This window comes from Hipposideros armiger, unplaced genomic scaffold, assembly GCF_001890085.2.
Source record: "Hipposideros armiger isolate ML-2016 unplaced genomic scaffold, ASM189008v1 scaffold_321, whole genome shotgun sequence".
Lineage (NCBI taxonomy): Eukaryota > Metazoa > Chordata > Mammalia > Chiroptera > Hipposideridae > Hipposideros > Hipposideros armiger.
In genome coordinates this window covers 758134-769125 of record NW_017731671.1, presented here as the reverse complement: position 1 = coordinate 769125, position 10992 = coordinate 758134, and the positions used below count along the sequence as shown (strand labels likewise).

General features: G+C 44.2%; 1 protein-coding gene across 6 annotated transcripts in view; it reads right to left on the bottom strand.

Annotated features, from left to right (window-relative positions):
• Nucleotides 1-10992, bottom strand: part of GRAP2 (GRB2 related adaptor protein 2) — a 63318-nt gene that overhangs the window by 30541 nt on the left and 21785 nt on the right. Inside the window, exon 1 of one of the 6 annotated variants that reach the window (XM_019660529.1) lies at nucleotides 10252-10456. The exons of the other annotated variants lie outside the window; for them this stretch is intronic. The gene's annotated coding sequence lies outside the window, so the exon portion shown is untranslated. Of the gene's footprint in view, nucleotides 1-10251; nucleotides 10457-10992 lie in introns of those variants that run through there. 6 annotated transcript variants of the gene reach the window in all.

Below are 10992 nucleotides of genomic sequence, written 5' to 3'. Positions count from 1 at the left end.
ACAGAAAACTACTGTGGCTTCTGAACATGGCCGTCAGTCCAGAGCTCGATCATTGCCTTGGCCTCTTTAAATAGGAAGTCCCCAGGGCAGCCATATTGGGAAAGCACCCAGACCAAGCCTTGCCAAAGCCTAGAAACAACCAGCTAAGACCAAGTTCCATTTATTGAGATGGTATATCATGTGTCAAGGGCTTCACAAACTGTCACCCTCTGCAAGATGCATTATTATTACTACTCATCTTTTATAGACAGGAAACTAAGGCTAGAGATGAGAATGCACATCTGCTGGCTCCTTACCCCTCGAGGAGGCTGTGCTTTCCTTACCCCATGAGGCCTCTGCCCATCTTAGAAAAATAGTGAAAGGCCTGCACTAGCTCAGGATAATTACTAACTAGCTTAGGGCCCTCTGAACCTTCCTGGGTGGCTGTCCTTCAGCCAAGAAATTGATGGCAACAATTCTCCCATTTCCACAAAATCCAAGCCCATTACTCCTTGGTCAAAGAGGCAAAGACTGCAATAACCCTGGACCAAGCAATCATGTGCTCTGAGGCAATTGAAGAAATGGAAACAATCTCAGTTAATAAACTTACAAGCTACTGTTCTGTTCTTTTCCTTCCCTCTCCATTCAGTGTTCTGCCTCTGTCTCTGTCATGGTTTTCTCACCTTTCCCACCATCAACTATCCCCACAATATATTCTGGTTTTTCAAGTTCTGTTCCTTTCTCCTCGAAACATGACTCACTTACCATGAACCCTAGTTAGAAAAAGTGTGTCTAAAATGCTTTTGTTTTTAAGTCTCCTACACTTTTCTTATTTAAGTGACACCATAAGAAAACATCAATCCAAAACCACAACAAAAATGAAACAGAGAGAGCCCACCAATTCCGCTGGAGATGTTTCTTCTCGTCCCACTCGGCTGCGAGGCTGATGGATCAGTTGCCATTTCCTCGTTTTATCTTTATTGTTTCCTAAAGCAGTAACAACTGTCTCCAAGGACACCATGAATCCTGTTGTCAAAACCCCAACATGAATGAAACATTAAAAATACCCACCCAGAATCCGAAATGATTGAATGAGCCCTATAAGAAGGGCTGGAGGGGTGGTGGCGGATATGAGTGGAAGTGGGAGAAAGAGACAGACATTTTACAAATCTGCAGGCTTCGTTTTTTTGGTTTTTTTTTGTTTTTTATCACTTTCTATTTTCTATTCACATCATGATTTCCCCTCAAATGTATCACCAGGGTTTCTGGTCTCTTTTCCTTCTCCTGTCTCCTCACTTCATGTTTGTTTCTATTGATTTGGGCTCAGAAAGTGTGGCTCATTTATCATATATTTGAAAGCCCCCATGGCCTTGCTCTGTTGTCACCTGGACTGTGATACCACTCGCAAACGTTACCAATATGCTCAGCGTCCTCATTCCTTTCCCTCGCTGTCTCTACCTTAATTCCTATTTGGACAAAGCACAAAAGGTAGAGTAGATGACTGCATGACCGCAACTAGTTACTCTTCTTGTCACTTTTACTCCTATTCCCAAGCCTCCATTTATTATTGGAATTAGAGTCATTTTTCAGTTCGCTGGTCACAAAGTTTGAGAAAGTGGACATAACCCGTATAACATTGCTTCGTTCAGTATGTCTATCCTGAAAAGTACGTAATTACATTTTTATATATCAAGTCACCCCATAAAGCTACTAAAAAGCTGCCAATAAGAGGAATGATATTGCGAATGACTTTCATTGAATGAATAATTATAATAGTTTCATTTTGGGGGGGAGAAATTTAGTTCTTAATTTGAGTTTGCTTAAACTGAGGAACACCTGTAGTTGCCTTGTTTAGAGTAGTCCCCTCTTTTTTAATTGCCAGTTTGATCAAGTAGGGTCCTAACTCTTAGGTTCTCAAAGCTGGAAGTGACCCCAAAAGTTGGCCCCATGTTTCCCTAATTTATTGGGATGACAGAGCATGGGCACAGGGAGAGGTGCAGCTGGGCGGAGTGGACGAACAGCTTGGCGAGTTGTTATATTAAACCAAAATGTCTCACTATAATTTTCAGTCTGAATTCTGCCCCAAGAAATAAAAACATTGACTATATGAAGACAATGCTCACAAGTCCCCAAATAAGAATATTTCTAAGTTTAAATATCCCCGGGGTCCCCCACCACCCTCTGTGTAACAGAGTTCAGCTCCTTGCTCTCCTGGTCATTTTCCTCAGGTCACATTACAGTGTTTCAATGTTCTTGTCAAAATGTGTTACCTAGAAATGAACCCAGTGTTCAAGATATGGTCTGAGCCGGGCTGAGTAGAATAGGGCTATTTAATTACTTCATCTGTACAGTAGATTTTAAATAATGTGTCACACTGTTGGCTGTTAGGGAGTTTAAACAACAGCTATGACAAAACCCTAAGTGTTTCCCAGCATGAAGAGGGGTCAAGCCAGGCCTCTTCACTTCTGCAGGGGATTTTCGGGAAGCAAGACATGAAGCTCACCTTTCATCTTTATTTTACTTTTATCTTGTTTTTGTCCTCCCCCGTTGGCAATTTCTTGCATCCGTCACATAGATTTGTATTCCTACCCTCTGGTTAGGAATACAAATTCAAATACAAGAGAATACAAATTCTCTTTCAACTCTTTTTTTCATAAGCAAACTTAATGCCTTTTTGGTCTTTATTCCCTAATAAATGGAACACGGGCTTTGGAGTCAGGCAGAGCTGGGTTTGAACTCTGACTCCTGCACCAGCTGTGTGGTCTTAAGCAAACTGGTTACCTCGGAAATGGAACTCAGTTTCTTACCTAAGACTCCCTCTGGGGTCTTAACCTACTAATCAACATTCTTTGAGTATCAACTCTAAACCCACCAGATTAAGCACTTATTATTAGGCCTGTCCTTCTGCATTTTGTTCTCTAAGGAATCATGAAGAATGCAACCAAACGTCTTGCTGAAATCATGGTGCCAGGCCTGTGGCCCCTTCCTCATATGCCAGTCTAATAACCCTCCAGGAAAAGAAAATAAAGCAGGAAAGGGTCGACCCTCCTTTGAGGGCCATACTTGGGGAAATGCAAAGTGGAAGAAATGCATCTTCTCTCTCACTTTCCCTCTTTTGTGTTTTCTGTTCCCTGCTCATTGTCCTCTTTTCCAGGCTGTTGAGTTTCCTTTTATTGTATCTTTTAAATAGGCTGCTGGTACCTTACCTACCATGCCCCATTCTCTTCTACCCTATTCCTCCTGTTCGAAGGAGCAAAGACTCCCGTGTGTTGAAGCTTTCTGACAAACACTTAATGACAGCCATTTGCACATTCAGATCCACTGCCTTCCAGATCCACTGGAGACTCTCCTGTTGTCATTTTGGGCCTTCAGCAATCTCTCCCCACCCCTGTCTGTCTAAATTGACTTCAGAATACCACATATCCCATGCATTGTGTTTTAGTAAATAGTTTCTCACTATTTCCTAAGCACCCCATCTGCACCTTTGCATCTGCACTGCTTCTCCTTCTGCCATCTGACTCAGGCTGCTATGTACAGTTGTGCAGGTTGTTCACTGCACAAGAGCTCCTGGTTGAGACTGCAGTGGGGGTTCAAGTCCATCAGGTGCTCTTCTGATCCAGCTGTGAGTTCTAGTATGGGGCTGCATCTGTCTAAAGTTAGGGGCACACTTTTCTAACTTAAACAAAGGCAACTGGTCTGACTTCAACTGCTCCGTCAAGGCCTTACTCAGGGCCTGCCCCTGTCATACCCTGTTCTTGTGATCTCTTTTATTCTTCTGGGAGACTCAGTAGATCTACCCCTTGCTTGGTACTGCCACCATGTCAAGTGTGGTCGGCAAGCACATGGGCTTTTGGAGTCAGGCTGCCAGAATTCAAATCCTGGCTCCACCACTAGCTGTCTGGGTGACCCTGAGCAAATTACCTCCAAGCCTCAGCTTCCTCATCTTTAAAACAGGAATAAAAATAGTGCCTGCCCCACAGTGGGCATTCAATAGTCATTAGCTATTGCTACTTTATGCACCAGTAGCTAACAGTGACTGAGGCGTATGGTGGCTCTCAGGTAGCGTGAATGAGAAAGTGCGTACCTCACTCAGGAGGGTTGCTAGATAACATACAGATTGCCCAGTTCGGTTGAAATTCAGACACCCAACAGTTTTCTAGTATATCTCACATGTTTACCTTCTCTGTGGAAGTTTCAGAGTGTTAAGAATAACGGCAATGGGCCGGCTGAGTGGCGTGTTGGTTAGGAGTTGGCTTGGGATGCCAGCTCTGAACAGCAGGGCCCCAGTTCAGATCCCACATTAGAGCCACTGACATTGTGCCCTCTACAGCTAAGATGGTGAACAACAGTTTGACCTGGGGCTGGGCTGCAGTGGGGCTGGCCAGCAGCTGACGTGCGCTTTCATGCGCTGCTGTGAGCCACCGTGAGCACCCGTCCAATGGCCGGTGAGCAACTGCCTCACCCTGGAAGAGCGCAATGATAATACCAACATGGGCCAGTGAAGCGACTTCCTCCACAACTAGACTGAAGAACAAAAGGACAGAAACTTGTCTGTTCCCCATCCTCGATTCCCCAACACTGTTCCCCTCCCCCAATTCCACAATAAAATCTTAAAAAAAAAAAAAAAGAATAACTGCAAGGAATCATTTGATCTTTCCCCTCACATAACACCCATCCCACAAGATTTCATCAGTGAAAATCAGGAAGCGGGATAACCTGTGGGATGAGGCCTGAGGTCTTAGAATGAAGCCCTTAGGTGTTCTTGTGAAAGGTGTGGTTTGTACATGGAAGTATATATTTTCTCATTCATGTATCCTGTGAGCCACAAAATATCCTACTTCCTACTTTCTCTACCTTCCTTGTGTTATTTGTAAATTTTAATATCGTGTGGATCAAAAGACATCTTTTCACCATTCGGCATTCTGGGATTGTATGTGTTTTGATAAGTGGGTTTTACATATCGAAATTTCTGTTTTTATAAGTGAATTTTCTTGTAATCCATACTTGCAGTACAGCAGGAGTCCTTTAAGCCCTCTTACATATTCAGATATTCCTCTTGTGATTATTCTGGCATTTCACATCATTATTCTCAAATCTACTATCTGCTTTCTCATATCTATAACCTGTCAAATTTTTCCATGCTTGGCATTTGTACCACAGTAAAAAAAATTCCTAGGCACCAGCCCCAGTAAATTATTAGTCCCATCACACAGTGACCAGGTTGACATTTATTCGTATCACCATGTATCTAGTACGATGACAAATAACCCTCAAATTGGTGGCTCCTCCCCCATCCTTTATATGATTTGTGCTTTCCCAGAGCCTTGCCTCTTCCTGGAACCATTGTAGAGGAAGTCACTAAACCACTAGCAGTACCAAATGTGGTTCTGTTCTTTTCATAATCTTCTCTTTTTTATAGTCTTTCATACTAAATCCTCCATTACTGGCTCCTTGCCCAGATTCTTTTCTCGCTCCTAACTCTGCATGGTCAGGTAGCAGCAATTTCTTCTTGGGCTAATCCTCAGATTTTCTGCTGTTTGACCCCACTGGGCTTTTGTGCTCCTTATCTCTTTCAGCATCTCCTATGCATTTGCTCAACCAACATTTAGTGGGCCCCACTTTGTGCCGGGAACTGCTCAGCACAGAGATCCCATCTCAGACCTCAACTGGCTCTTAGTCCTGGCAGAAGGGCAGATAAGTCGACCAAACAAGTGAGACCAGTGTGATGATGGAGCCAAACCTCAAGTGGCTGAGGAACCCAGAGGAGTGGTTCCTAACCCAGCCTGGGGTGGGCACAAGAGGGACCAGGGGCAGCTTCCCAAATGAGGTGACAAATAAAATGAGTCTTGTGGACAAGCAGAGGGCATGGGCATCACAGACAGAGAGAATGGTACGTGCAAACAGGAGTTGGGGAGCCCGGTTAGTTCATTATGGCCATCGGGGATGGGCAGGAGATGGGATTGGGGATTTGGGTCGGGGCAGGCCATGGAGGGCCTTGTGTAGCTTGCCAATGACTTGGGACTTTTTCCCAAAGGTGATGGGGAATCGCTAAAAATGTTGCTAACATTCACATTAGGAAATGTTTAATCAGCTGGTAGTATGAGCAGGGTGAACTGCAGATGGAGAAACTATTGTGGTAGTCTTGGCTAGAAAGGATGAGGGCCTGAACTATGACAATGAGAGGCCACGCTCTTTTTCTTGACATTGGACATTTGCACATGCGTTTATCTCCATTGGAAGTGCTTTCCACGTATCATCTCAATTAATGCTTGCAAGAACCCAAGGACTAAGAACTATTTTTATACCCATATGACAGATGAGACGCTGAGGCTCATAGGGGTTACATACATGACCAGGTTCATGTGCACCAACAAATGGTGGAGCCAGGATTCAGACTCAACCTGTGCTCTTACCTAATGTCCCTCATCTGGACTCTAGAGAATCACTGTGACATTTTGGCCAACTGGGAGTGACTAAAAGATGGATAAGTCTAAAACAGCACTATCCAATAGAAATGTAAGGCAAGCCACACGCTGAGTTTTAAATATTCTAGTAGCACATTAAGAAGTAAATTATTTTTAATAATTTGTTTTATTTAACCCAATATATCCAAAATATTATCATTTCAACATGAAATCAGCATAAAATATTACTGAAATATTTTGCATTCTTTCTTCTGAACTAAGTCTGGAGTGTGTTTTATACTTACAGCACATCTAAATTTGGCCCAGCCACATCAGAGGTGCTTAATAGAACATGTGGCTAGTGGCTACCATACTGGGCAGCACGGGTCTAGAATGGCTCTTACATTTCTGCTGCGGGCAATTCGGTAGACAGCAATAACGTTTTCAGATATAAGGGAATATAGGAAGAAAGGATAAGTTGGAAGGAATCTGAAATGTGAAACATCTAGGTAGAGATTCCCAGCCAGGGGGTGAATATGTAGGTGGGGGGGGGTCTCAGGAAAAAAGTCTGGGTAGACATATAAATTTGGGAGCTCTTCCCATACAGATGGTTGTTAAAACCCCAGGTGAGAAGGAACTCACACAGGAAGATTATGGAGAAGGACTGTGCCTTTGGAACCGTGGGAAAGGATGGATGTCTTGTGTAGGTGGAAGTGGTCATTTGTAGCAGCAGGTGAGGCATCTCCCCTTGAATGGGAAGGGAGGGGGACAAGGTGAGTGTGGATGCAGAAGGTGACGTCCATAAAGGGGGTGGGCAGAGGCAGGAAGTAGGCCTCTAATCTGACGTTGGCAGGGGTTCTCTCGGCTCATTCTGCTTCTTTCTTCTCTTCTATAGAAAAATGAGCCCTAGCTTTTATATCTGACTGCTTACAAAAAGGAAGGAAGAGGTCAACAAAATGTAACTATTTGTCCAGCCAGGGACTAAAACCAAGATGGGTATTCATTTCTCCTAACTCTCACCTCATTCATATTCTCCCCCCACCCCTCTCCCATTAAACGTTTTATTTTGAAATAATTAGAAACCCACAGGAAACTGCAAAAATAGTACAGAGAATTCCCCTGTACTCTCTATCCTGCTGCCCCTAATGGTGACATCTTACGTCACCACAGTACAGTGCCAAAACCAGGAAGCTGACATTAGTATAATGTTATTAACTGGACTGCTATCCTCTCTTTTACCACTTCCTAGCAAGATGTACCCTGAGTAAAAAGAATCAAAACGATGTAAGATATGTTCAACCAGGTCAAGAGCTTTGTGTGTGTCCAAGGGGTTTTATCCCCTTAATTAAACAACTTTGCATCAAATACAATACTTAAGTGCCAACTAAATGCTCAGGCACCAAATACCTTCTTACAGCCATAGTAATTTGTACCATCATTATGTAGTTAGACAAGGCTCTTCACTGTCTGTCTGGCTTTGTCTCGTTATGGAGAATAAAAAAGAACAGGCTGTCCTGTTGTTCCCATCAGGATTTATAACAAAGACTGTGTGACTCAGAAGAGAGAAGCAAGGTGTTCAGGACTGTGCTGCCCTACGTCAGGTCCTGCTGACTACAGAACTCAAGCTCCATGAACGACATGCACTGTCCCTTGGTCCATGGCTATCTAATGCCCCCATTTCCACAGCAGAATAAAAATGGGTAGGAGGGAGTTAGCATTCAGATTAGTGACTTCTTCCAATTTTTGAGTTGGGAGGATTTTAGAGGAACTCACAGCACCCAACACAATAGGCTACTCAATAAATGGTGGGGGCTTAATCCAACCAGCTCACAAAACAAACAGGCCCAGAGGAGACAGGCCCATTGCTCAAAAGGAGAAGCAAACAAACAAAGAATGGAGATTTCTCTTTGCTACAAGGAAACAAAAACCAATGGGAGAAAATTAAGCCAACTTGGGAGCATTGGCTGTCCATCAGCCAGGGTTCAGCCCAGACAAATAACCCATTTATTAACAGAGTAAGAGAGTCCCTCTGTATTTTCACTATAAGTGATAATTTGTTAACAGGTCAATATGGAATGACTTTCTTTCTCCCTTGGAGATAAATGAGCTCTAGTTCTCAAAAAACAATATATCTGGCAAGAGGTAGAAGGCAGAAGAAAGAAGTGTTTTGTCCACTATGATTTGAAAAGCAAAGGAAATACATATTTCTGGTAGCGGGCTGAAAAGAGTTTGGCCTTGACAATTTCTGAGCCACTGAAGGAAACATTTAGCAGGAATAGGCTGAATAAGAGCAGTCAGATGTCCTTGGGCTGAGTGATCTCTACGAATGACCTTCCTCCTACACGGGCCCCTTATTTACTTTGCGTATCTATACTTTCCCTTCTATTGTCGCATGTTTTATCTGTGCTACCAGTAATAAAATAGTGTTTGTCAAAGTCAAGAAGACAGGCTGAGAGTCATTTGCAGTTGTGAAGACAAATTGAAGGGTACAGGACCCAGGGAGGGAGGTCCCTTATTCTGTTGTAGCCGGTGGAAAGCGTCTTCTGCCCTCAAGTATGGAATAAAGCAGCATACCCATGAGGAGGGCTGAGGAAATAGCTGAAATCAACGCAGCTCTATAACTGCTGTTATAAAATAGTCAAGGGCGAGAAAAAAAAGTCACGTATTTGATGGACTGGCTGTACATTAACTGGGGTTGAAATTCAGTCGTGAGACCAGTTTTGTCATTGACCTTGCCTGTAACGATGCGATTCAGCCAGCTATTTGGGGATGGATAGATGCATCCTGCGTTTTGAAATCTGTGCAGGGCCGGCCCAGTGGCGTGTTGGTTAAGAACTGGCTTGGGACGCCAGAGGACCCCGGTTTGGATCCCACATATGAGGGCCAGTGACACTGCCCTCTACAACTAAGATGCTGAACAATAGCTCAACCTGGAGCTGGACTGCCCTGAGTTGCCAGCGACGGCGAAGGCTGCAGCCCCTGCTGCAGTGGGTTGCCATGGGCTACCGTGTGTAGCCAGCAGCCAGCGTGAGCGGCCGTCCAGAAGCTGGCGAACAGCGGGAAGAGCGCAATGATGGTGCCAACTTGGGCCAGTGAAGCAACATCCTCCACAACTAAACTGAAGAACAAAACGACAGCAACTTGTCTGTTCCCCTTCCCCCAATTCCCCAGTGCTATTCCCATCCCCCAATTCCCCAATTTAAAAAAAAAAGAAAGAAATCTGTGCAGATGCTTAAACAGACCCCACTCTCCAGTCAGACAAAAATGCCCCCAGGTGGGACTTAAACGCCTTCCTTTATCAGCCGTTGACATGTGAGAAATTTTTCCCATATCTAGTCCACTGCAGGGGACTATTTTTTATCAGGGTCTTTCAACCCCAGCTCTGAGACACATCACAGATATTCCCACGAAAGTTCCACAAGTCCACAATGAGGTAAACCCCATGCCAGATGGACTTGGACACCCAGGCAGGCAGAGCCGGTGGCGGGTCCTGTCACAGCACTCTTCCCTGTGATCACTCTGGACTGCAGGTAAGCTAAGTGGGGGTGGCATGCACGACAGGACAGAATGAAAATGTGATCAACGTGGCATCTGGTTTCTATTCTCTAGTCCTCTTTTGCAGAAGTGAACACGAAAAAAAAAAAAAAGAAGCGAGGAGGAAAAATAAGGAAAGACAGGGCCCCTTGTGGGAAAAAACAATTCTAGTCCCAAATTCTCAACCGTGCATTCCACCTCAGAGAGCCAGGGACTGCTTTTACTGAGCACCTCATGACAAGACACGCTGAGTTTGATCCACACTGGAGCCAGGCTCAATCTTTCTGCTATCTTCCTTCCCCATTCTAATCACAATAAATATATTTATACTCACTTGATTATGTCAGCCAGACAATGCTCCCCTAATTGGCAGTGATCGGGGTTCCAGAATTGCTTGGGCGAGCCTGCTGTCTCTTTATCAGGCAAAGCGATAAGGGGCCGCTAATGCAGTCCTCATTAACAATTTCCAGTGGAATAAAAAAACAGTCCCCTGACTCCTGCATGGCAGTGAATTTTCCTAACAGCTCCTCAAGCCAACCCTTGAGGAACTCAGACTTACATGAACCTTCCCAGGGTAGAATGCTTTTATAAATCTTCCCACCCCCGGGTCGGGTGCACACAAAAAACCCATAGCCACTTCCTTCTGCTAGAGGTTCTTTTGTTCTTTTGCATTTTTTCTTTTTTCTTTTAGAGGGTCTATGGAGCTAACTGTCATTTTTGGTTCTTGGTTCTTTGTAAGTTTCAGGGACATCTGGCACACAGTTGCTAGCTCCGGTATGTGTAGTTATGTACGCAGTCTTTGCTGTGTGTGCAGTTAACGCTCTACATGCATAATTCATGCATGTCTAATTTGGAGCTTGAGTGCATTGGTATATTTTGACATTTAAGTGTGACTACTGCAGTGCTGATTATAAGTAATCGCTCAGTAAGTATTTATTAAATCAACAAATGCACCAAGAAGGCAGATGTCATTCATTCATTCATTCATCAGACATTCCAATGCCTCATATGTGTCAGTCACTGGGCTAGAAGCGGGGTGTTCAGTGTGCACACCCACAGTCCCTGCGCTCAGGGA